Source organism: Corvus kubaryi, unplaced genomic scaffold, assembly GCF_017639235.1.
Source record: "Corvus kubaryi isolate FWS band 111438036 unplaced genomic scaffold, C.kubaryi_AGA036_p1.0 37135, whole genome shotgun sequence".
Classification (NCBI taxonomy): Eukaryota; Metazoa; Chordata; class Aves; order Passeriformes; family Corvidae; genus Corvus; species Corvus kubaryi.
Window position 1 is genome coordinate 516,065 of NW_024581035.1, and position 26,976 is coordinate 543,040.

Genomic DNA, 26,976 nt, shown 5'->3' on the forward strand with positions numbered 1-26,976 from the left:
AAAGGTGATGCCAGCACAGATCAGTAAATATATATATATATATCTGCACACACACATATAAGCTAACAGTTGTGTGAAAATGCAGCTTTCTCAAACACGATCCCATTGCCTGCCAATCCTTGCAAATCTGTCATCATGCATGGGTTGGCATGCTTTGCCCTTTTGGGGCTGTGGTACAAAAAGTCAGTGCTGGTGAGACATATTTATGCCAGGAAATACAAGAAATTAATTTCCTGCATTGATCAGTGGAAGGTGTCCAGGCTGATTTCAATAATGAAAAATAACCCCCAAGCACTGCAGCACTAAAGCTTGCAGTTCACTTTCTGACAACGCTACCTGCAGCAATCCAAGCTTCTGGAACAATTTCATGGAAAATTACGGGAATAGGTTCTAAAAGTTCAGCTGCAAATCATCATTTCACTAGATAAGACTAGTGGTGCAGGGGAGAAGCATTGTACTGCACTAGTCTCTGTGAAAATAATGTTCTATTTCATCTCTGCAGCAGCAACCTGGGTGATAGAAAATATATCCCAGGAATCCGAGACCAGTTTTTTGTCCCTCTTTGGAAAGGCACTTCATCAGGCTCTGCAGCAAACCACTGTGTGAGATCTGACTGGATCCTGCCTACTGAAGCAGTCCTGAATTATTTTTCTGTTACTTAAACTGACAGCAAATCAAAAGGAAATGGGGTCTTTTGGAAATTCTGAGCAGAGTTGATGAGGAAATTTTTAAAATTTTGACCGGAAAGGAATGAGGTATTAGGGAAATGTTTAATGGTAGAGGTTCTTTCTAGAAGCTTGTTGTAACACAAATACACACATTCTCCTCTCCCTCTCCTGTGAATTGATGCTATGCTGTTGTCTACCATTGCTACTGAGGCGTGCAAACAAAACACCATTTCCCCACAAACACCTTAGATGACATTTTTCTCTGCACTCGATATGATTTTGGTCACACCATGTGCCTGAAGATTTGCTAATTAACTTTGGGTTGTCTGGGCTATGCATATCTCTCCAAACCCTAAAAATACCTTGCAATTTGCAAGGAGAAAGAGTTTCCATCACATCAGTGTTATCAGTGGAGGTAAAAGCAGTCGCAAGCTGAGGAATGTAAAAGCTTGTCCATATTTAATCAGCTCCCCTGGAGCGTTGGAAGTGCTCTCTGAGTCTGGACTAATGAGGAGCAAAAGTGAATATGTCATCTGAGCATTCAGGTGAGGAGGAATAAAGTTTCTCCTGACCCTGATAGCACTGTGTTGTCACTTCCACGGGAGGCAAAATGCACTCGGCTCCTCGGTGGAGTGGGGCATAAAATCCTAAGTGGCATTTAAAGAAATAGCAACAAAGCCTCAACCTGTGCATCTTGTGTTTCAAACCCAGTGATTGAATACAAAATGCCTCTTTAGGAACAAACAAGCATCCAGAAAGCAGAAGATTTGATGGGTATTTTATTTTGAGACCCTTTTTTATGATTATGTATCTTACAATTATACTGCTGACTGTTTGTATCTGTCAGCAGGATGGCAAAGCAGCCCAGGTGTCAGCAGCCTGTGCCATCTGCCATATTAGATTGTGCACAGTGCTAGTTAGAACAGTGCTATCATCTTAATATTCCAGATACCTTAATGAGTTTCTCAGACTAATTAAATGTGCAGCTTGCAGAGATCATTGGATGCCAGATTGTGGTGGCTGGGAAAAAGCTCCTCATTGTTCACAAGCTGCTTTATGATGGTACATCATACCATCATATGATGTATTTCAGATACACAATCGAAAAAACAAGGTGATACTTGATTATAGATTAAAGAAATTAATAAGCATGTGGAAATACGTTTTTCTGAGGCTGGCTTCATATGCCTTCGCAGTTTACTCTGCACTCACTGAATGCAGAGTATCTATCTAGGAAGTAGCAAGCTTTAAGAACTCTTACTTGATTTAATGTTTGCAAAGAATAAGAAAATGGAACAAGTTTCTAACTGCGATTGCCAAACAGGCATTTAAACTGGATGTTTTCTTTCTTAAATTTTTGACTGGTATTTTGGCTTTGGATTTCTCATTTTGCTTCATCAGTCACACGAGAAGAAGGGGAAAGGGAAATAAGGTAAAAGTTGTCTTTTGACAATAAGATCTGTAATGAAGTCCAACTGTCACCGTATGAACTGTAGCAAATCAGAGGAAAACTGATCTGATTTTGTGCTCTGAGGGGTCATGGGTACAGGACTCAAATGTTTCCCCAAGAAATGAGAATCCTGGCTGTAGGATTCAATGTGTTTGAAGGCAATTAATCAGGACAAATGTCAACACGTAATGGATTTCAACTTAGTAGGACTTCTGTTCTCAGTATTTGATTCAGAAATTCATTTTGGTGTGCGGTTTGCATTTTGCTTAAATATTTATTCCTAGATGGTACACGTGCACTGTTTAGTTAGGTAGGCTAAGTTCTCACAATAGTAATTGGAAAAATCAACTTCCGACGGGAATTTTAGTGTAACTTTCTGAGTAAGACATTTGGTCCAGATTCGTAGAAGAGAGGCACAGCTGGCATTTTCCACCCTGGCTTTTGCCCTTCACTTTTCTCTCTCTAAGCCTGAGTTTACCTGGAAAGTTTTGACTTTCCTTTACTTTCAGGTAAAGGAGCCATTTCCTTTGTTCCCTTATGTCAGAGATGTCACTCATCTGTTTTTGCTGCCTCTTTCCCAGAGTCCCATGACATTTCCACTGTACTTAGGGAGCATACTAATGGCACAGCACTAATGTGTGCCTCCTTTCACTCGCTGGCAAGGCCTGGCCTAACAGCTTGCTATTGATAGAAATGAACTCTTGGGAAAGATCCATTAATTTGTGGCCTCTCTGTGCAGTGAATGGAACTATTTTGTTTGCAAGAGTGGGGAGAGGGAAAAATATAAACAATTTGCTTGTAAGATGAAGCCAGTCTGGAGCCTCAGTTTCAGTTGAGGGTTTTATGTGGATCTTGGGTGCCTTCCTCCAAGCACTGAGCACCTGGCAGTGACCCATCCCACAGTGCAGTACTGGGAACAGCTGGGTTAGTAGGAAGGGAAGCAGCACCAGCCTTCTCACTGGTTTGCTTTCAATGAACAGCTCATACTTTCTAGTTTAACTGCTCTACTGAAATGGAGAAAGGAGAGAAGTGAATTATTCCCGCAGCAGCTGGAGTCAATATAGCATAATAGATGGCCACATTACACAGAGAGTGATGCTGACCTTTAGGAAATTCTTTGAGTTCATGGAAATAAAGGTTGGCTTGCTTTGAGTGGCAGAAATAAACACTGCCTGTTGATCTGTGTTGTTATGCAGAGGGGCTGTCCTTGTAATCCCTGGCAGTTTTTAAAACTTAAGTGTCAAAACTGTTGCTGGGAAGGCAGGAAGAAACCTCATAGCTCTTAAAAGCAAATTTCTAATCCAATTAGAAACTTTCAGATATCCCAGCTTTTCCTTATGAGAAAAGCACGAACAATAAAAATGGCACGTATGGGGAAATTAGGAGGGCAGGTTTTTTCTGAAAGCAGATGGCAGATACCAAGAGCCAGTCTCGCTATCAGGAAAGCAAACTGGTGAGAATTGCATTTGGGATTACAGAGGAGCTTTTGGCTGATCAGTTTTGTTTGCCTTTAATCAAGTGTCATTACATTACCATTATAAAAAAACCAACCAAAAACCCCAAAGTACATATTGAGGAAAAGTAAAGTGAAATGCTCTAACCTGAAAAAAGCCACAAGTAGCTTAACTGTTGATTCTTGTACATGCAGACAAAGAAGACATTCCCTTTATACGTGTTTGATACATGACTCTTAATTGTGCAGCCTGCAGAATATATGGAAGAAAGGGTAGAATGAATATTTACATATCCACCATTCACTGTCCATTAAAATGGTAGATCACACTGTAGCTCCTGCAAATGTTTTATAACTGTGAAAAGCATTGTCTTTTGTACATAGAACGGAGGCTTTCATTTTATTCAGGGGGAGACAGCGCTGAATTTACAAAGTGAAATGAATTACCTGTAGCTTAGCAGGCAAAAAAAATTCAGAGAACTGTGGAGAGGTCAGTAGGTTGTCAGAGTGAAATGGTAATTAAAAAAAGGAGACATTCAACTGAAAATTTTCCAAAGGCATTTGGAGCGTGAAACAATAACTGCATCACTGTTGAGTTCATTGTTGTCATTCTAATTTTTCTGAATCACCTCTAATTTTCTTTCAGGTTAATTTCCTTGCTGTTTTTTTTCCCCTGGTAAGGATTATTCTTTTGGGTGTGCAAACTTTTTTTCAAACCTGGTTTTAAACAAAAGAGTGTTGATTATATCTTGCCTTCCCTGAGAAGGTCCTCCATCATCTGCCAGATACTAAGTTCACTTAGTAAAAGGAAATCTCTCCTTAGGTCTAATTTGCACTGAGTAAAGCCCAAGTGTTTAAAAATATAGGTAAACTAATATGTTGTTTTCCTTGCATGCTATGGCAGAGCTAAATATACACATTTAGGTTTCTGCATAGTTCCTGTGAAGTCATTAGAGTCAGCCCGTGCCTACTTCTAAATCACATTTGTTTTATACGTAAATTACAATAAATCTCTCCTCTCCTAGCTTTGTTGTCCTGGGAAAAATGTCTCAAGTAACTTTTAGTTCTCAATGGTTTCCCAACATTTGTTTAAGGGTTAAGAGAAAAAAACCTTTGTGTGATGGTCAATGCCTTAAACAATGAGGCAACAATCAACCTGCCACACTTGCTTTGATTTTGTTACAGGATCTGGCAGACAGACCTTAGGATATTTATGTATCCTTAAAAGAAAACTCCCAAAAAGCTTAGGTAATAAATATCAGCATCTTCTGTGCTGTAGTTCATTCGTAAGTTAGGCCCGGTGCCAACATCTTGTTTTTCTTTGCCCCAAATAAATCCTTCCAGGTGTGTGAGAGGGAGCCCCTTCCACAGCCTACAGCTGCTTCTCAGCCCATTTATTGATTTCCAGAGTTGAGTGAGATGAAAAATAACGTGCCAGAAGCAGAATATTTATATGCAAGGTGGCTTTAATAATTAAGATAACATTTTCTGTGTTGATTTATACTGAAATTTCTTTATTAAATTCCATGGGAAGGAGCATTGACATGCCATCTTGTATTGATAAATCTGACATTTCATATCTGAAGCCCCTACAAAGCCAGTAAGTTAGAGAAGCTTGTAAATGAGAAACAATTGCTTCTCTTATCCAAAGTGGCTTATTCTGATTATTTCTTGACAGATCTTTATGTTCTGCCATGTTACCACAAGAAACAGTAAACAATCACTCTTTTATTACCTGTACTAACTCTCACATTATACAGTTGTACAGCCACGTGCTAAATTCACGTTTCAGATATTCTCTGTCTGGTTAATCAATGATATTTACTGCCGGGGTACATATTGGAAGGACGTTGAGAAAATACCTCTCTCAATACAACAAAACAACTGAATCTCTTACTGAATACATTTTTAGGGGCATTGCTTAGTAAATGTGCTCTTAATTATCAACAAATTAGAGTAAATATAAAATCAACTATTCTGGAAAACTAGATCCATCAAAAATCTAGTATTTTGTGACAAAACATCCAAGCTAGTGTCTTCTAATTCAAAATTAACATTTCTTATTTCAGCAAGAAAAACCCCAGTCCATATCATGCTTGACTTTAGTGCTTTCCACATTCAAGCCCCAGGACTGATTTCCCAGCTTGGGGAGGCAGACACAGAAAACGGCAATTTTGTAATAACAGTATTTACCTGCTGCTGAAAAGTCTGTGGAATTAGGATGCTATTATTCCTTCTGTACACACAACACAGGGAGCTTCAGGCCTTCTGTAAATATTTGCTCTTTACTGCAAATTTGCTAAGTTATTTTAATTACAGCAAAGCAAACAGGGAGAGCAGAGCTTTTGACATAATCTGCTTTATGTGCCTGTTGTATGTGCCCCGTAGTAAAAGCTGGGGAGTGACACCACTGCTCCGAAATAAACGGTTGAGATGAGTTATTGAGTCTTCAACTGGTTATGAGAACTATAAATGAGGCATTATTACAAGGAAGTGTTAATTCTAAGAGGGGCAAACTGTTGACACACACACGCACATATATATATATGTATATGTGAAAGAAAATCTTATATTAACTTCTGAATACAGCTGAAATGGGTATTTAAAGTTTTCAAAATGTTGAGACTTTTTCCAAGGATGTTTTAAACCTAATTTTATGTCATTGGAATTGTAATTGTAAGATACAAGTTTAGCTTTTAATGAATGGAAAGGCTTTTATTGTCTTAATGGAAATTATTTTGGAATTTTGGCTTTCACTTATTTATTTTTTTTTTAACTTCTTTTGTGCTATTATGCATTGAAGGGGAGCAGAATATCTGTAAAAATTTTTCTCCAATAGAAACAAAAATTGACTCTTCTTCTGTGAAAAGTTAGTGATCCTGAGTAGGCAAAGACTTTCCAGAAAACATGAATGTTTGATTTGGAAAAATAAATTAGTGCTCCATTTTAGAAGGTCCTTGTGGGCAGAGATATTAGCACACAGCAGTGCCCCATCACCTATAGCCTTTGGTATTAGATGTTCACTTTCATAAACTTTTTAAAAAAAGACCACCGCAGCTGCCTTGTTTTAAAAACCAAGATCTCACTCTTGACAGTTAATCAATAAGCAACAAATGAAAAGTAATAATGCACGACTTGAGAATATTGCTGTGATTTGCAGCCTGAGAATGGGGCTTGCCAATCTGTTCAGATCAATCCATCTTCCCCTGGATTGAACTGGCATCCACATGCCCGTGGTGCACAGGGGCAGTGGGGGAGGATGCCATTTTCCTGGATCTCCCTAGGTGTGGAGAAAGGCAGAAGGAGAGAGAAAACCTGGAGTAGAGGTTGGAAATATCTGAGGGAGGCAATAGTTTTCCTGGTAAGGAAAGTGCAAGTGCTCTGAATGTGCTCTTGCTTCAGCCCAGTGCTAAATCTTCCCATGCAGAGGCAGAATGATGAACAAATGAGCAAACACCCTAAATCCTGCTCAGAGGGATTCTGCTACATGGGAAAAATGGATGGGCTTGGCGTTGGGAAGAGGCATCTTTGGTACAGCGTCATTGACTTGTCACAGGGAATAAGGAAAAAGAAACATGCTTTTGTGAGGGTCATTTTTCCTTTGTCACAGGACAGGGAGAAGGAGCAACAGAACTTTTAAAGTGACATTTAAGAAATGATGAAGTTAGCAGGCAAACAAGTTGTGCAGGCACTATATTGCAAATACCTTCGAGCACCTTTCCCCAGGTATATAACTAAATTGCTTTTCATGGCCCTGCCCTTTATCAGCTTTTCCTGAGCTTTCTGTGTGTAGTCTCACTCCTGCAACTAATCTCAGTAGCTAAAATTAATTAGGATATAAACACACCTAGAAAGCCTGTAAAACTTCATTTATGCCTGCAGTATAAGGCAGAACATTTGGCAATGTTAATTGAAATGATAAAAAGCTTTGTAAGGCATCAAGAACTCTTCAAGTCAGTCCTCCCTACCTTGGTTTAATGACATAGTAAATGCTTGCTTTTCTGGATATGATTATAGTTTTAAACACTAAAGAGTGAGAAAATTCCATTATCTTGTGTCAGGGAACCCTCCAGAGAAGATAAAAAGGCAGTTAATAAACAAGATTACTTTCCAATGGCAATTGCTCCATAATAGAAAATTCTCTTTCTAACCTTCTACTTTAGGATGCTAATCAGTTAATCAGCTCAGTCCCATCGGAGTTGCTGGCAGCAGTTTTTCCTCCCATTGGGAAAAAGTAAATGCAAGGTTTCTGCTGAGGTAAAGGAAGAAAGGAAGCAAATAGTAAAACTGCCTGGTTTCGTTTGGAAGTGATGGCTTTAGGCAATTATGCACCTGCAGCACGGACCCTGGTAACAAGCAGCATAGACTACAGTAGGTCTGTTGAGCCTTTTTTTTTTTTTTCCTTTAAATGAAGTTGAAATACTATATTTGCATGTATACACCAAAGCAGGGAATAATATCCATGTTCAGTGGCTGGCACGATTCCCATGCACCTCTGCCTTTGGCAAGGTATTAATCTGTGACAGGCTCTGGTGTTGTCTGGCATCAATCACCCCTGCAGCAATACACATTTAGGACAACATTCAAAGGTCTTATTTTACTATTTAATAATAAATGAAATACAGCTGTAGTATTTTCCCCTAATTTCCTATTATGCACGGCCAATATTATTTTTCCTCAGAACTGGCGTTTTCTGGATGCACTCTCCTCAAAGTCAATATTCAGTGTATATGGCTTTTTTCCCAAAGCATAAGAATATTCTATTAACGGTGATTTTTCTGTTGGTAATTACTTTGTTTACTATTTATAATTATTACTGTGATATTTGCGTACTTTGCTGCTATATAAAAGTGGATATCGAAAGTAATTGTTTCCCCTCGTGGTCTCCAGAAATACACACTTTTGCCCTGTATTTATCTTCTCTTCTTCTTAGCTGTGTAATATTCCTAGATGCCTTGAAAGCAGGCTTGATCTGACATTCAAGCCTGGCTGTATTAGCACATCCCAGCTTTTTCTTTCACCCCTTTTGCCCAAGATTAAATGCCTTTAAGGAAGGAGATTATTTATAGTAGCCCAGAGCAAGTTATTTGGGAAAAAACCCACCATGCTTCCACTGTGCCTGTGAGAGAAATCTAAGAGAATGATCATCAGTGAAATTTAATTCAGTATAAAGAACAAAACTTACAGGTTGTCAAAGGAACTTTGTGTTTTTGGACATCACGGTTGTAGCTGGAAACTGTGGCAATATGTTTAGGTGTCTGTCAAGTCTTTGAACTTGTATTACCCTGTATTCTTTGTAAATAGCATGAAGCCAAGTTGTATATTGAGTTGATTAAAAGCAAGTCTAACAGATACCCCGTCACTAATTACAGCGGCATTTCATCAACAATGGGGAATTTTCTGCAGTTTGGAAGAGATCTATCCAGGATGTCCTGGCGGAGTTTATCGTATTTGTGCCTGGCTTGGAAGGCACCTGATTGGCTGACACCTTTGTTTCTATTGCTTTTGAGAATTCTTTTCAAAGACTGAGTTTTAAGGCTTAATTTGCATATCTACTTAGAATGCACTAATACACAAAAGAGCGATCTCTAAAAGTGCAGTTGCAAAATACTCAGATTTATTACTTTGCCTATGTGCTAAAAGTTGTATTAGACCACAGATCAGATGGCCAATTTTGAAACTTTGTCTTAAGCTACACAATCAGAAGACACATCATCTTGACATTTTGGATCTACTAACTCTGCTCCTTTGCTTGTGCTTCTGACTTCACAACTGCACTTCGCTGCACAGGTGGTGTTAAACAGTGCTGTTGGGAATGTTGTGCTTCTGTTTTATTTCCATCAGATTTAAAGCTTGCACCTTAATTTATTAATCCTCGTATGTTGAGGAAACCAACACTGTTCTTTTGTGTTTCCATCACATGCTTTCCTCTTCTTTCTACAAAACTATTTAGCTGGCATTAGACAAGCTCCTTTCAGTATTTGAAATAAAAGCTGACCTGCTGACAGGCATGTAAGAGACTTTGCAGAAAAAAAACCCGTGGAAGACTGAGTGCTGGCAATTATGTGGAGCTGCTTGTCATACAGCAGATAGTACAATCCATTCTGATGTTCTCATACAGAGCATTTGCTGTCGTGTTCTAAGGTTCTTAATACAAAAATCATCCTAATCCAGAGGTAGAAACTCCAGCTTCAGGGAAGCACCGCACACAGCCTTGCTGTACTGCTTAAGGCTCAGTCTCTCCTGCAGAGGCAGGGATCTGGGAACAGGCCGGAGAGATTTTCACAACTAGCTCCCAAGGTATTAAGGCAAGTCTGAGCCTGGAGGGCAAATCTTTCTGTAATAGGGACATCAGCTGATGCCTGGGAGTTTCTCTATCCATTTTCCTGTTCGACTGGCCCTTTCCATTGGACACTGGAGGGCTTGCTTCAAACTACAGGCTGGATTTTTTTCATTACGAGGTCTGGAGGACAGTAGTGTCTCTGTACTTCACACAGGGTCCTGTCCCTCTGTGTTGTGGTGATAGAAAGGATAAAAGCTAATGTGCATTATTATTTTTAGTTTCATCAGCCTTTCCTAGAAGGCACATTCTTGCTCAGGTGGTTTGGTTTGTCGTCCTACTGTACCTAATGCTTTAGTTCCCTGGAATGAAGTAATTTCTGCTGTGTAGAGCGGAAACTGAAAATGCCCCCAAAATAGAAGTTATTTCCAGCCAGGAATTCAGTACTGGACTTGATAAACCTTTTTGAGGACCTCTACCAGCTGTGTATGTTCTGGAGGCCAAAATGGCACCTCAGCAAGTGCTTGCAGTTCTTTCTGTGTTCTCAGCAACACCTGGTCACATCTGTAGTGCACTGGAGGCTGTGGATAAAGCAGAAGGTGCACTTATACAGAATCATTCACAGTGGTGCTGCTTCTGCAGGACTAGGAGTGCAGAAATCAGTAAAAAACCTCTTCTGAGTGAGCAGACGCCTCTTTGTAGTCAACAACAGAGTGTGGCTATATTTAGAGTGTTCTTTCAAGTTACAACCCACTGTATTGATATATTTTAAACAAATGCTTTCAATTAAGCCAATGCATTTTGCCTTCACCTCCCACTTTCCCCAGAGTTAGACTGATTTGTATGACACACCGTTACTTTTATTAGCAGATCATAAAACAAGCACTCTCTCCAAGGAAAAGCTTTGCCTCTTCTCCACAGGTACTTAAGTGCCCTATAAACAAAACAGAGACGGGGTCTTGGTCATCACTAAAATTACGCTGCCTGAGGAATGTTAAACATTCCCATGTAAGGTGCATGATTAACTACCCCAAAATGAGGAATTCTTGTGAAGATCTGAGCTCCTCTGAAGCTGCAGCCATGTAAGGATTATGCTGCAGTTTGCTTTCTATTCCAACTTATATCAGCTTTTGTGAGCTAATTCCCAGATCACTTAGGCACTCAGGCTTAGAGAATAAAATGTAACTACTGTTGTATGTGAGATCCAGCCAATTACACAAAAATGTGAACAAAAGCAGCACAAGAACACAAAAGTGTTCAAGCATCCATTATAAAGAGTTCCAATATCCTTTCTAAATGTCAAGTACAAAATCTATATTTCACATGCAAATAACAGTGGAGTGTTGTTGCTAATATACTCCTGAAATTACATTTTCTTAGCATGACCTTTCTTGCTAACAATAACTTACATTTTAATTAAATCTCTGGCCATTTTCATTTCATGCCAAATATCCCCATGCTGTGTATTACTGAATTTTCATGTCAGAGAAGGAAGTTTAAAGGTCACAGACCTAAATTCTTCCTCAAGTTAAACTTTTTAAATAATACATGAAAGAAAGGACACGTGTGTACTATCCCTACAGGTTTGTAGATACACAGAAACACTCTTGCTTTCGCTAAACTCTTCATGTCAGGATGGGAGGGAAGGATTTGACAGGGTTTTAACTTCAGTGAAATACCCATGGAGCATAAAGAACAAAGATGTAGTTTAGAATTAGGTCTTGGCAGCTCAGCCTCCCTGCTGGAGCTGCAGCATTGCTTAAAGGCTTTCTAATCCTTCAGGTTAGCTCCTGCCTGGAAAACAGGGGGCTTGAACCTTGCCTTTGGAGTGGACATGGTCCCAGAGCCAGAAACTCTGCTTCAGGCATTCTGTCACTTGTCTTCTGGCACCGAGACCTTTGCAAGCTGTGAAATTCTGTGTTGGTGTTTGCAGAGACTTGGGAAGAAAATACATGTAGTTCTGGCTCTAAAGAGCCACAAAATCACACAGATCTAGACTTTTGCTAGGCTGATTATTGTATGCTTGGGAAACTCTTCGGAAAGGATTTCTTGACACTGATTTCTGAGATCAGAGATTGGAGGGGAGAATGGAACTAATTCCCACAGGCAGAGGATCTTTGCCGTAATTACTTCATTGTTTATTGGCCTTTTAACAGTACATTGACAGTGATGGTTGTCTTGTACCAAGTCAAAATGCTGCCTGCTGGTAGCAGAGTGACAAATCAAGAAAGAAGTAGAAATAATTGATCACTTCTTGCAAGAATAAAAGTCATCCTCGAGGTTTTAAAGAGCTGTGAAGCTTAGATGGAGAGTTCTTTTACATATTGAGTGAGTTTATTATATAGCTGAATTTCACACCTCTTTACAGGGTCTTGGCTATTACAAGTGTAGTTTTATAAATATTTTATATCAATGACTTCGGTGACGGGTGGCCTGAGGGCAGGTAACTTCCAATGCAATCTCCTGCTGTGTCTTCAATAGGAAGAGAAGCTGCATTTACAACTCATGTTCTGGAGCAAATCCTTTTTGTGAAGGAAATGTCTTCCTTAAACACTAGCAATAGAAGGTGCTGTAGTTTCCTGTTACGATAGGATGTCCAGAACTTTTTTTGAGGACTCACGAGGAATTCACTTGAGGAATTAATTACTTTAAATATTATCTAAAAAAAAACCCACCTTACCAAGTTTTTCTTACTTGTCAGACACCAGGCACTAGAATGTGTGTGTGTTTGTTCCTGAATTTTCAGGGTCTGAGGGGTTTTTGTTGTTGTGGATGTCCTCTTTTATCATAAATTATATAATGATGACAAGAGATAGACAAAAATAAATAACAACAAGAAAAAAGCAGTGACATAACCACAGTTATTCCTCTGCTTATCATAGGGGAATCATCAGCCAGGGGAAGAAGGCAAGCAATGAAGTGTGTACCACTGAGCTCTGGATAACTAGAAGCAATTTCTGATCAGACTAAGCCCTTGCTTCACATCAGTGCATCTCTAAATAAAAAAGAAACAACCCCATGGCACTGTGTTTATAAAAAGAAAAATATGGAGGGGGAAAAAAATAAGCAACCCAAGAGCGTTATCCTGCAGTTGCACCCAGTGATGTGAATAGAAGCTTAACGGTTTAATTAAGCTTGTTTAGGCTCTCTTGGTTTTCAGGAGCTTTGAAGAAGGGCTCCCATAACTTGCTGTTGGGGCCAACTGGAAAATGTTCAGGAGAAGTTTGGCTTCTGGCTCAGGACTCTGATGAATCTCTTCAAACGTCTGCAACAGTGCACCAGGAGCAATGCCTGCACAAGAGGAAATTGAAAATTCCTCTAGTCACTGAAAGCTGGCAGTGAGTGGAGAGTTGCCAGGGAAGTAACACTTCCCTCAGAGTTGGCAGGATCGGGACACAGGGAGGGGACACAGCACTGTCTTGGGCAGCTCCAGTGTTCCCAGGTGAGGCAGCTATGTCCCATTTTTGGAGGAGAAATGAAGGAGCAGGAGGAGGTTTAACTTGATTCTCCTCTATTGAAGTGGCAGCTGGAGAATAAATCAAGTGGAGCATCCTGCATAAGCACTCATTCTAAAGAATAGCACAAGTTTATTAAGGAATAATGTATGTGAAATGCCTCCACTCATCTAAAACCTCAGAGCGGCCGACAGCCAGAACCCCATAAAACATTCACTTGTGCAAGTGAGAATTTGCCTGGCAAGAAATGGCTGTACTAATTAGGTTTTGAAAGGGGCTGTCAGCCTTTTCACCTGATTAGAAAATAGTGAGGATCTGAATCCCCAGCTTCACGCTGTTGTAAACTCCACCACTTCTGTTTAGATGAAGTGATGTGGCAGAATAGGGAAATGAGGGAGAAAATGTTGCCAAGGTATTTGGCAAAAAAATTTGTATTCTTGAAACTAGCAGGAGAATTTCTCAGTGTAGACACTTCATTCTCAACAACACCATCTTGTGTGCTGTCCTTCCTCTTGGTGTGATGCTCAAGAAAGAAGAGTAGTGAATAGATCAAGGCTCCAGTTAACAGCTACAATATGACACAGAAAAGGTGAATTTTGTGTCTTGTTAAGTGAGGGGAGGATTGTGGAGGTCACACTCCATAAAGATTGCTAGAAATTAAGCAGCTCTGACAGGAGCAGGGGGGAAAAGAGTGTAATTGCCTGTTTGTGTTATTCCTCTCCAGTGTCTGTGTGGTGATGCTGGACTCTGCTGGCTCCTTTCACCTTGGGTTGAGAAGACAGGTCACCCAAAGCAGCTGTTCCTGGCAATCCTTGTTGTCTTCCTGAAAGAGACAGCAAGAAAGGTGTGGCTCTAAGAAGTGCCCAGTGCCACCTGGCTGGAAAAGGTAACTAACAAGTTTTACAAACTCTGAGATGTTGAGCAATTAAGCAGGATCCTTAGAAATTACTATAAGCTTTGTAATTTTACACAAGTGAATGTTTCAGTGATTTTTGTGTGGTTGTGGTCTTGGGTTTTTTGTTCTTCATTATTCTCTAGGGTTAGAACTGACTCTGAATAACCTAAAAGATTGGGCTCTCTATTTTCTTAAGATGAAAAAGCTTTTTGTAAGGATTGGGTGGAAAATCTTTGGGGCATCTAGCATATAAACTACACATTTCCCAGGACTCTGTGTGGGAACTGAAGGACCTTAATTTTAAGTGCATTTCTCACAAAACCAAAGTTTATATTAGTTCTGGCCAGGCTACAAGGCACCATTTTTCCATGTTTCCTCAAAACTGTAATTATTTTAGTTATTTTTAAAAAAATAAATATATTGCCAAAACAGTTGATTATGTCCTTCAGTCTAAAAATCCACAATGGAGCCAGACCCAGAAATCAGTTTAATTACCAGCTATCACTAATGCCTTAGAGTCACGGGGTCAGAACATTACATCCTAGTGTTTCCAAGTGTATGAGTTCAGATTCTCCTAGCAATTCCAACCTCCTTGCTGGAGAGCAAACCTGAAATTCAGCCAGCTTTAACCCACCCCAGGCTAAGTTTGGAACTTCCAAAATTTTGGGTCTTAGTCCAATGGACTAAGTCCAGTCCTCCTGGACTTGTGAGGTTTAGAAAGCTCATAAAGCCAGGCCTGCTGTGTGGTGCTGGAGTCCTGGTTTGATGTGAGGGATTTCTGGTGTGACTCAATAGACTGAAATAAAACAAAACAAACACCCAATCAAAAGCCGTGCATTACTTTCCCTTCTCCCCACTGGTTTTTCCCATTTTATAAATGTAATTCCCATTTATAAATGCAACTATTACAATTCCAATAAAAAACAACAGGCCATCTGACATTGTATCCTTACTCCAACAGGAATTAAAGCCCAGTGTTCCCTAGGAAGGTGAAGGAAGCTGGTGTGGCATGGGGGAAATCTGTCCTGTCTTTAATGGTGATGGCTCCTTTAGCCTCTGACCTTTTTCAGGCAAGAATATCTGCACGTGCCCTGAAGCAGAGAGAACATTTCTGGATCTGCATAAATGCACAGTAACAACAGCCAGTGCCTGTAGCCATGAGATTTGACAGACCTTATAATTTAATCTGAACTAGTGCACTGTGTCTGGAGATAATACTCCTTTTGCATATGCACAATCCTACTACTTGCCACAAAATATCATGCTGTAGTGGTTTTAGTATCCTTCAAATGTAGAAACAGGGCAAGAGTCACCTTTCCATGCAAATAACTATTCTGGTTGCTATAAAGCCAAGTGTAGGGAGAAATAAGGACAACTGCAGTTTTATATCATTAGGGAAAAACGCAGCTCCAGGATATTTAATCTCTTGGAAAGCGGACACGTCTGGTCTGCTAGAAAAAGTTAAACATGTAAAATTCTTTTAATGTGGTACTTGTGATGTTTCTGAGTGGTTTTCAGACCCATCATCAAGGTACTTCAGCATATGCTTAATTTTAAATGTGAGAGTATCATTGGCTTCAATAGCATTACTGAAGTGCTTCAAGTTATGGAAATGCTGAAGCACCTCAGCAAATTGGAGTGGGAAATACTGATAAGATAGGTATGATATTGTCTGAGGAGACATATCTTAGATTGACAGCAACTGTATTTTAATTGTCCCCAATTTCCATGGCGTATTTCTGTGGCAAGGTCATGTTACAATACCCTGCTAATGAGTTGTAGCCTAACAATTATCCACTGCCCCAACAGCAAAAATGATCCAAATGTATTGCTATTTGAATGTAATCCTAAACCACGATCAGCAGAGTCACTCATGACTGTCCTCTAACCAGGACTGAAGATAAGCCAGAACCCGAGCCTTCATTGGCATCCTTCTGTAGATCTGCCATGCCAGTAATTCAATTAGGGGAACGTAGATGTGCTGCAGTGATTAGCACTGCTCCTGTTACAGCTAGGAGTAAGGAATGTTTACAAATGTCCTTGAGGTAAAAGGACCCCTAAGTAATTACTGTAATTGCACAAGAATTGCTTATAATTGCTGGACTTGCCAGAAAGGCCTTTCAGAGGAAATCTGTACAGCCAGTTGCATTGCTGCCTCCTCAGATCAATGTGAGATTAGTCCCAATGCACCGGGCAAAGGAGCAGACAATTAGCATTTCATTAGCAACAGCCCAGCTGCAGGACTCAAATTAGGGATGATCTGGGCAGGACACACCTTCAGATGTTTATGAATAACTAATAATCACCTCCTCTGCTTATTTTTTTTCCCCTTCATTTTCTTCACTGTCTTTCAAACAAAATCTTGCCATAATAGTCAGATTTCCATGCATTAAACCCTCCCATTAATAATAGAGTATGTGCATCAGCAGCATAATTGTTTTCAGTGTATTTTTCTAATCAGTTTTAATATAAATAGGTAAAAAAATCAAACCCAACACCTGCATCTTACATCCAGACTGTCTTTTTTTCCTCTTTCTGCCAAAACAGGCAGAATTCCTGCTAGTTAGTGGCAGCTTATATGTGAAACATTTCTTCGGCACTGTTGAGCTCCAGTTTGTTTGCCTGGGTTTTCCATAAGCTCTGCTATCTGTCAGAGGCAGACTTAAGGTCTTCCCAACTTATTGAAAATGTAGCATCTTTTCAACAATCCGTGAATTCCTATGTCTGTAACAGAGAGGGAAAGAGGAAGCCAGAACATCAGTAACACGATCTTGCTGAAGAACCAGAAGTAATAAGGAGCCACTGGTTTAAAAAACTTATGTATGTATGTTTATATGTATTACCATCTAATTATTTAATAAATCTAGCAGATGCCCTGAAGATCCATCAGTCTTTTAAAGCAAAATGAAAATAAGCCAAAAATTTAAAAATTAGACTCAACTGCCAGAATTAGAACTCCAAATTTTGCTCTTTTGCCTGTGTTTAAGCATTTAAGTGTTCAGTTTTAGCTTGGACAGAGCCATGTACATCCAGCACTTTCTATTGACTTGAGGTTATTATTTACTCAAGAAATTATCTAGGACTTGAGGTTTTAAATTTTAGGCTTCTCTCCTTCTAAAGGCTAAGACACTTGAGAAATTCTGATAGAATGAGTACTTTTTAAGGTTTTTTGCAGAAGAAATAATTTATTTAAACCAAAATCAGAATTTAAATGAATATTCCCTTTTGAAGAATTAATTAAAATTAATTCTTTTTTTTTCTGCAAAGCAGCATGTGCATAAAATCTTTTTAATTTTTACCATCTTTGCTCATCCTGAATAATTCTTAGTGCCCTTGTGGCATCAAGATGGAAAGGCTAATGATCCTGCTGAGGCTACAACTTTGGGCTTCTCTCTCTTTTTATCTTGATCTGGAAAGAACTATTCAGTGCATTCAGCATTCTGTCATTTTGTCTGATCTGTCACCCTGTGAGATTCATTCAAATATATCACATTTATCACTGGTCACCACAGGCATCAGCCTCTCTCTGTTGTACTGCCACTGCAGGGGATAGGATCAGAAGCCAGCAATTAGGGAAGGGTTAAAGAGACCTAAGGATACTGGTGAAGGTGACAGGAAAATTAATTTTGTACTTGAGTTCTGGTTTTGTCTGCTGAGATCTTCAGGAAATGTTCAACATGTCATCTCAGCAATTTACAAGTTTTTTTGATGTGATTTATCATTACCCATTTACAACAGAGTTCCTGCTGTTCACTTTATAGTTTTGTTTTTCGTTGTTTTGGTGAGATACGACATTAATTTGCCTTCACATCTTTTATTCATTTCAACTATGCAAAAATTCCCTAATATGTATTACCACATGGACTCTGGAAAATACAACATATGATTGTAGTCAAGATTGGAGAAATACATGCACATATATTACGAAGAAACACAAAATTCTCTCTTGCAAGAGGTTGTGACAATGTTTGTGTATTTGGAAGAGAACTATAAACCCTCTTACTGAAGGCACCCAGTCCATTTCTGTAATTATCCTTGTGGTATTAAACAAGCCCAGAGCAACAGACAGGAGTGGAGTTTATTTACTGTTTCTTGCACTAAGCTTGTATACGAGTGATAATTTTGTTTTACACTTTCCCAAGCCAATAGAAAACAGTTGAGCACAACCTTTTTTAAGTGGTTTTCTGTCATTCTATTTTCATTAACTTCAGAAGAAAGATGGGATTGCGCTGGCTCACAAATACTTGCTTGTTAGGGAAAACAGTTCAGGTGTCAAGGTTTGTGGCAGGTGTAAATTGAGTGATTCCATATGGTCTTAAAAATTATTCAACCTCAGCATCAAATCCCATGTTAAAAGATTCAGGAAAGTGCAGAACAACCTAATTTAGCACCTATCAGTTTAGGAACCTCTCTACCTTTTCACTAAGATGGATGAACGGAGGAACCATGGCAGATCTGTCATATCCATGAGACTTTCTCTGGAAAGCTATTAAACTCCTAGAAATCATCCTAGAGCCTCTCATTACTCAAAAAGCAGAATCTCTGTGAGATAAGATAGACTTTAGGTGCTTCTTCCAGGGTTTAGTTCTCCTAGGCACTGGCAATTGTCCAAACTAAATTGACCTAATAATTATTAAATCTGCTTCGTTCAGACCTGGTACTGTTAAAGACAATGGTACTGTTTCTTAATTTCAAAAAATAAAATAAAAATTATGGCTGACTCACATGTTCCAGCTCTGTCCCCCTCTCTGCTATTGGAGTATTCCTGCCCTGCCTACCTCTGGCAACAACACTGAACTTAGCTGGAAGTGCTATTTTTATTTCCTTATTTAGGAGGTAGGTATCCTATGTCCTTCTATGAACATATCCAGAATGGAGCCATAAGGCAACCCATAAATCGAATTGATAATGTTTCCAGGGTGTGATTGTATGAAATCACTGGCTTTTATGGATTATATTTAAAATCATGATCAAATTCTCCTCATGAATATGGTATCTTCCAAAAAATTTAGAAGCTTTAGCTCTGGGTTCTAATTTTCCTCTAAAAAAGGGAAGTAGGATCTTGCAATGTGCGGAGAAGTGCCAGTGTGCCACAGGCCTGGGCAATTGCTTCCCTCAGCGGTGAGAGAGGAAAATGGGACAGGCAGTCATTTTTACCTCATGCTTTGTTTCAATCTAACACCGTTGCTTGGTAATTATTCCTCCAAAATACAAATAAATGTCACGTTGATGAGAACATTGTCAAGCAGTAGTAGAGAATGGTTTGGGTTTTAGCATAAAATATATTTTAATGGAAGTTTATCAGGCCTCGTTAGGTTGCAGGAAAAAGCAGTTGGGAGCCTTTTGGTTGTTCCAGATCACCAAAGTCTCCTTACTGGGTTTTAAGGGGGGTAAAAAGGAGATTGTTCGTATTCCATATGCAGTGTGTCAAAATAAATATATGCAAGAGCCAGTGACAGGAATGGTAATTGATAGGATGCTGGGAGTGATGTCGTATCAAGTGCTAATCAGACTGCTTTTCCACTTATCAGCAGTACCACTCAATAACTGACAACTTCCAGGTTCTGTGGAGCCTGTTGGAAATCTGCTGGGCTTTCCACATGACTTGGGCAGCTGTGCTCTGCACAGAATCCAGGGAACTCAAGCAGTGCCTTTCCACGTGGCTGACAGGGGCTGTACCATTTTTAATTTTGCAGAATAAGAATTGCACAGTAAACCTATATGGAATATTACAGCTGTTTTGGTAAGTAATGATGTTTAAATTTGGTCAGGTAATGACACATGCCGTTGTGTAGTTTGCCAAGCCTGGTTCTGCACAGTCAGCACCTAGATTTTGTTAATACTTAGAAAGATGAGAAACTCTGAAATGTAACTCTTAAAAAAAAAAGAAAAAGCTATATTAAAAAAGCCAACACGTCAAAACTTTCCAGCTGTCAAATTGCATGGTTCCACTACGAATCTTGGATCTTGGCTTATTGTCTTGGGTTTGTAGTTTTTTAATTAGACTTTGAATTCTAGCAAGATGAAGATATGTTTTCCTTTTTTTTTTTTTTAACAGAAATTAGTTTTCAGTCCATTAGCATATTTATATAAGTAATATTGAAAGCGACCCTTAGTTAAAAATTCACAGTAAATTAACTTTTCCCTTAATAAAAATGATATTTTAGAGCCACTTTAATTATCCATAATAGAACACAACACTAGTCTGACAGAAATTCTCACAGGAAAAATATGGTATATTTATATCTATAAATTTAGCTGTGTCAATTTGACTTTAAAGGAGCACTTAAGCCTAGAATTCGGTTCACACAAAGTTTGAGCATTTAACTCACATCAGGCGACTGGAAGAATATTAAACAAAAGTGGAATATCTTTTCCCTGTATAGGCAGATTTTGAGAATTTATAAATGTTTCCAATATCTTCATGGTTAGATATATAAAGCTTTATTTTAATTAGGTAGGCATATGTTAGGATACATTAGCAAACAAAATATAACCAATGTATATTTCAATATGCTGTTCTGCAAGCACTGAGATAATAATTCGAAAAAATAATTTATTTCAACTACAAATGGTACATCATAATGTCAGAGAAATGAATACAAATGCTGACGTTTCCAAGAATTAAGTAGGATTTTAGCTTTAGCTCTCCATCTCTTTCCCCACTAACCAAAATGAATATGTAATGCCTCAAAGAAAGTAGTTTCATATTGTAATCTTTGATACCAGCATGATTAAAAAAAGCATTAAGAAAGGTTGATTTGTACACAGTGCTGAAAAATCAGTGCTGCCTAGGAGAATGATAAATAGTGGAAGCTGCTATTAAAATAGAAGTAATTGCTGATACATCTATATATATTTTAGCACTATTTTTAGTTTGGGTTTTCTTATATCATTGCACACCATAAAAATTCTAGATAAAGAATTAGTATTAGGAAAATTTTAGAAGACTAATCATTGAGAACAGTCACAGCTGGGCCTAACTCAGAATTATTTTTTGTATGTAAAAAAAAAGAGCTGTTTTGTATTCAGCCCTTTGCCTGCTGACCCAGATTGTTGCTCAGATGGAGTTGTGGTGTGAGAAGAAAAACCATTCCATGTTCCTTGGGTGTGTACTGGAGTAGGACCATAAGCTGGAGGCAGTTTCTGGGTTCAGACTTGTGTATCTGGGTTGCTTAACGACCTGGGAAACTGTTTAATCTTGGAAAGGAACACGTTATGGATTGTGTTTCCATGTATACTAACACAAGGATTAAATGCTACATGAGTCTCTGCTAAGGCCTGAGCAGATCAACTTGTTTGATCTTTGCAGGGTGAAGGAATAACTACTGGAGCTGCAGGAATTCAAGGTGACAGAAAAACAACATTTGGTAGGCATTTAAATTTGTCAGCCTTGCTGTGTGCAAGTGATTTCCTTACTTTACAGGAAGATTTCATCCCTGCATGTATAGCAAAAGAGGACAAGAAATTATTTTCCCAGGTAATCTTTATTTTTGGAGGCATTAAAAGTTTCTCAATTTGTCTAAGGATGAAATGAAGCTTTTCTGAAGTTTATCACCTAATAATTTGGGCATTGAGTTTACCTGAAGTTTGGTTCCTGGACCCTGACAGTTGCCCTGTCCTGAGCAGAGATGAACAAGTAACTAGAGGAGAAGAGGGAGAAAAGGGTAGCAAAAACTGGATAAGTATTTAGGATGAAAATGCAAAAAGTCACATTTCAAGTAAAGAAAAACTTTATGGAAAAGGTTCATTTGAGAAAGTGTTTTAAACATGCTTCTGATGAAGGATTTGATAAAAGCACAAATAAAGTAAAAAAAAATTAAATATTTGCTGCATGGTTAAGAACACTCATTTTTTAAATCACAGAAACTTAAGTTTTTGCTTAACAAACTCAAATAGGATCGCAGTGCCACTGCACTGTTAAGGCCAGCTTGTTTAAGAAATATGAAACTTGGGCTCAATTCCTCCATCAGCCTGAGGGCATTTGAGTCCTGCCCAGGAACTTGCTCAAATCGTGATGAAGTATCTCATTTTAAAAATTCATATTTTTCCATGAAACATTACTTAGCCTTTTTCTCATTGTGGAACATAGTGCAGGGAATCTGTAATTTTTTTCTGGTTCACAGAATTTACCATCTTCTTTTTCCAGGAGAAATCAGCATATTTTAATATTAAACAAAAATCTTGACTTAATAATCTCCCTGTGTATTAAGCTCGTTAAGAAGTATCAGGCTCTCCAATCCATTAATTTAATATGAGTAGTATCGCCTACAGTAACGCTGCTGAATTTATTGCCCAAAGATAACATTTGGATAACGAGACCATTCCTTTACAAATGACTTCTGAAAAAAATCACTGCCCTTATAGAACCTAATTTAATTAATCTTCTAGATGAAGGCAATAGTCAGTAGGAAGAATTTGATGTTTAGTCCCACTCTTATGAATATTAATATTTAATAAAATAATTCTTCGGTTCATGAGTACTATAAATGAGCATTCAGAGCTCCAGCCCGAAAAGTTACCAGTAGTTATTTTTGTTCCTCTGTTCTTGTAAACAAAGACTCTCGCTTTCCTGCATTTACACAAAAGTTTAACAACAGAAATATGGTGGAACTCTTGTTTAAGGGAGAAAAGCAGTAATGGGTGTGGACCGTGCCTGCCCTGAGCTGTCCTTGGAGAACTCTACCGTGTGTCTGCATGTATGATTTGAGAATTAACATTAACAGCACCTGACATTTTAAATTGTATAATTATGCTAAGATACATAAATAGAAGTACAGTTTTTAGGTTCTTGTGCGAAAAGAATCTGATTTCACTCTAAAAATGATGTAAGAAGCCTTTTTCTTTAAAAGACCAGAATGAACCAACCTTTATCTTTTCGCACATGCTGAATTAACACAAGCAAATCATTAAATCTGTCTCCCGCATTTCAGGGGCTCCCTTATGACACACTGAATTTCTAAATCTCATGGTATTCAGCATTAGGCAGCTTCAGCTCCCATGGGGGGCTGTACACTGAAGCTGGACTCAGCATCTGCCACACAAACAATTTGCCGTTTCTGTGCGAGATTTACACCTTGGGGTCCAGCAAGAATTACAGGAAATATATTCGCAAGCAGTGTGGTGTTTGTGCTCTCTTAATTTTTGAAAAAAAAATTAATTAATTCTGCTCAAATCACATTAATAAATACCAGAAAGAAATGGGGCATTCATGTGACCCTCATAAAGGGCAATATCCCTCAAGCAAGATTTCATTAGCTTTTTGAGACTTAATTCAGTGTTTCCTGGAAATGTAGAGAGATCAAGTATTCATTGACCAGCATTTTCCTCCTTTCACTAGTAAAGTGCTTTGTAAAATAAATTAAAATTGAAACAGTTATTTTGCTTGAAAGTGCCCTCAAAAGGCATAAAGATATCTAAAGCTGGATCTGAAATGGTTCTTGGAAGGAAAGGGAAAAAAAGCTGAGAGAGTTTGCACTCAAATCTAAATGTTCACCGCAGTTTTATCTTCTCTGTGCCATTCTCAAAGAGCAGCTTTTACTCAAAATTGCACATTTTCCTTCAAGAGGGATGTGCTTTGTTGTGCTTTGGTTGTACAAGAGTTCTACAGGTAACTGTGAGTCTGCTATGGGCTGGATCTCCACCTGCTTCCAGGTGCTGTGGCGTTTCAGGATATTTGGCTGAGTATTTTTATCTTCTGTAATAATTCAGGTAAGTCATGTTTTAGACAAATTTCTGTTCTTTAGACTTTGTTGTTGCAGTGTGGATGAGCAAAGGGAATTCACTTGCTCACTTTGCTAATTTGTGACAGCAAATTGATACCAAAGGCTCTACAATCACTCCCTTGGTAACACTGGAGTAGGAATAAAGGGGGGGAAGTGTTACTGGGCTAATATGACAGATACAGCACTGAACAACCATTCCTAACCCTCTGGAGATAATTACTTCAAGCTCAATAAAGTACATGTCCTCTTCACTGTTGCAGCAATATCTCAGATGATTTTGTGTTTTGTTATGGATTTAATTCCACCCCCCCATCCCCCCCCCCAGAAATGCTGTATAATATTGTGGCTACATATAGAATAATAGGATATTTTTAGAGTAAAATGTATGTTGATCTGCTTTGTTTAAACAATTGATTATTGGAGGAGGCAATGCCATTTTTTGCAGTACCCTGTTTATGTATGAGAATTCTCTGAAGCTCGGCAAGTTAGTAATTCGTGCCAGCAAGCCTGTAACCGAGCTCTAACATTTCTAGAAGGATGTAAGTTTAAATATTGCGTCTTCTAGAAACACACTTCTGCTCTTGTTACCATGACTGAGCTAGATGCAGCATGTGAAGGCAAGATGGAGAAAGGGAGAGTCTGAATCTGAATTTCTGAGATAATGTAGGAGTGAAAATCAGTCCTATCTCTGTTTTCAAGATGGTGTATCCTGTTACGCTGTCGTATCAGAGAATGTTTGTACCAAAGTGTGGTTTTCATTCCTCAGTTATCTATTTCAGGTACTGTGAAGAATTCCCCCAAGCCTGATGAGGGTGAGTTGTGGGAGGTGATTTTTAAATGTTGTTACACCTGCAGGGAACAAGACACTTCCCTTCTCCTGCCATGCACTGCACAGGGCAGGCTGTATCTTCCACTTGGATATATTGGAAGATGGAACCATTGTGCCGTGGGTGTAGCAGGCACATGTGTTTCTGTGTTGCTGATTAATACAAAAAATGTGAGGCCTGACCTAGAATAATGCTGCATTTGTAATTCAGTGTTTGTAGAGATTATGGTTTTTATGTCCAGACACTGAGGCATTCATGTGACGTGGATGTTTTGCAAAAGCTAAGAAATAATGAAATAGTATTTTACTGACCTATGACAACTGTTAGAGCAGTGCAACAGCTGCTGATCTGCAGTTCAGTGAGAGATGAACAAAACTGGTCGATTCACCTGCAGAGCACCGATAAAAATTAGTAAGAAAGCAGGAAGTTAAATAATGAATGAACACCCAAAGGTGAGAAGGTGAAAGATGAGCAGTAACACATTCTGGTGCTGGAAGTTAAGTTAGAAATTCTAATCAGTCATTAAAATAAAGGGTAAAGATGGAAGAGTTTGCTCAGAGCAAAGGGTTAGTAAAACTTGAGCAGCAACTTCAAATGCTAACAGAGGAACTGAATCCCTGCACTTCCCAGGTATGTTGCTTGCAGACTCACTTCGGAGTACAACTATTTGCAGATGAAAGCTATTCTAAAGTAGCAGCATGGAAATATAGACTGTAAATTTAGCTTTTAGAAAGGAGTTGTACACATTTAGGCAAACAGGGATGGAATGAAGCACAAATGCTTGTAGCCAGATACAAAAGCAGGATTCTGCTGTTCACCTGAAGTTTTCCAGAGCAACCAGCTTCCACAGAAACCCAGAGCTGACCACAGCAATTACGCAGATAAGCTCCCGCTTCAAACCACAGCCCACAGTGCTGATAAAACACACACCAGGAAAATAAGTATTTTTTCCAAAGTTATTGGTGGTTACTTTCTCTCGGATGGGAATCTCAAAGAACACTTGTGTTGCTTGTCATGTGGGAGTTTTACATCTTGGACTCCAGTGAATTCTCCTGCCCTGAACAGGCCTGTGTAGAGCCCAGAGGGTCAGCTGGGGCAATTGCTATTGTCCCTGCTGGAGCCACACTGTCTTGTCCTACACTGTGTTATCCTACTGCAAAGGCTGTCAGGGCAAACATGGTTCATCGTTAGCCAAGGTGGTCTCTTTTGGTAGAAAATGAGTGCGTTATTTCTGGGAAAATGCTGGGATCCAGCGTGCTCTGAGCTGTATTTAAATCCAGGGCAGGGAGACCTTGGCACATGGGCCGTGTCCTTCATTCTGCTCTGCTCCCCTGGGGCTCACCAGGCACGGCTGTGCTTTGATGGTCCCTGTGGGGCCCACACGGACAGATGGCGCCATTTTGGGTGAGGGGGACAGTCTGACATGCTGGGTAAGGGCAGGGGTCGGGGTATCAATCTGCCATTTTGGGTAAGGGTGTGGGGGAAAGCCACTCCACTGTTTTGTGTCAGGCTGTGGGGTCCCGCCACCATTTTGTGTGAGGCCACTGCGTCACTCTGCCATTTTGTGTCAGGCTGTGGGGTCACTCCGCCATTTTGTGTGAGGCCTCAGGGTCACTCTGCCATTTTGTGTCAGTGTGTGGGGTCACTCCTCCATTTTGTGTCAGGCCCTGGCTTTGGCCACCTTTGTTTGTGTGTGGACTGAGGCTGACTGAGGCTCAGCGGGTGGGGGTGGAGCAGTGATGTCCCACCTATGCAGATCTCGCCCTGTTCTCCCCACACTTCCCACCTGGTTGTTTGGAGCCACTGAACCATCCCTCTGGTCTCCTACAGGGACAAAGGGGAAGTATTAACTACTCTGTATTTAATATGCAAAACAATTAAAATAGCATACGCCATATGGTTCTGCTTTCCTTACAAGAAGTTAAGTGGTGAACTGAGGAGGAAGCGCAGATTTGCCAATTTTTCAAGATGTGAGATGATCAGATTTTAATTCTTCCCTATCCAAAACTTCAGTACAAGGCAAATGTACTGACATAAATGCCTTCTAAGGTGCTGAGAAGGTCACATTTGTCATTCACAAAGCTTTCTGGGCCTGAGCTGAGGTCCCTGAAGTGGTGCCAGGATGCTCATCCCATACTGTAAATTCTCAGTGGAAAAACCTGGGATGAAAATGCACTGTGCACATGTTTTTCAAGGGTTCTGTCTCTGCTTGTGTTTTCTCAC

The 26,976-nt window shown here is 39.4% G+C and overlaps 2 long non-coding RNA genes across 5 annotated transcripts in view; both read left to right on the forward strand.

Moving 5' to 3' along the window:
* LOC121661316 overlaps positions 1-17,336 on the forward strand; it is an 82,657-nt gene extending 65,321 nt beyond the window's left edge. The window contains exons 2-3 of the long non-coding RNA XR_006014908.1: positions 14,031-14,192; positions 16,935-17,336. This is a non-coding gene — a long non-coding RNA (uncharacterized LOC121661316). The remainder of the gene's footprint in view (positions 1-14,030; positions 14,193-16,934) is intronic.
* A 3,809-nt stretch (positions 17,337-21,145) lies between these two features.
* LOC121661323 overlaps positions 21,146-26,976 on the forward strand; it is a 95,839-nt gene continuing 90,008 nt past the window's right edge. The window contains exon 1 of one of the 4 annotated variants that reach the window (XR_006014919.1): positions 21,146-24,738. This is a non-coding gene — a long non-coding RNA (uncharacterized LOC121661323). The remainder of the gene's footprint in view (positions 24,739-26,976) is intronic. The other 3 variants (XR_006014918.1, XR_006014920.1, XR_006014921.1) reach the window with 3 other exon arrangements.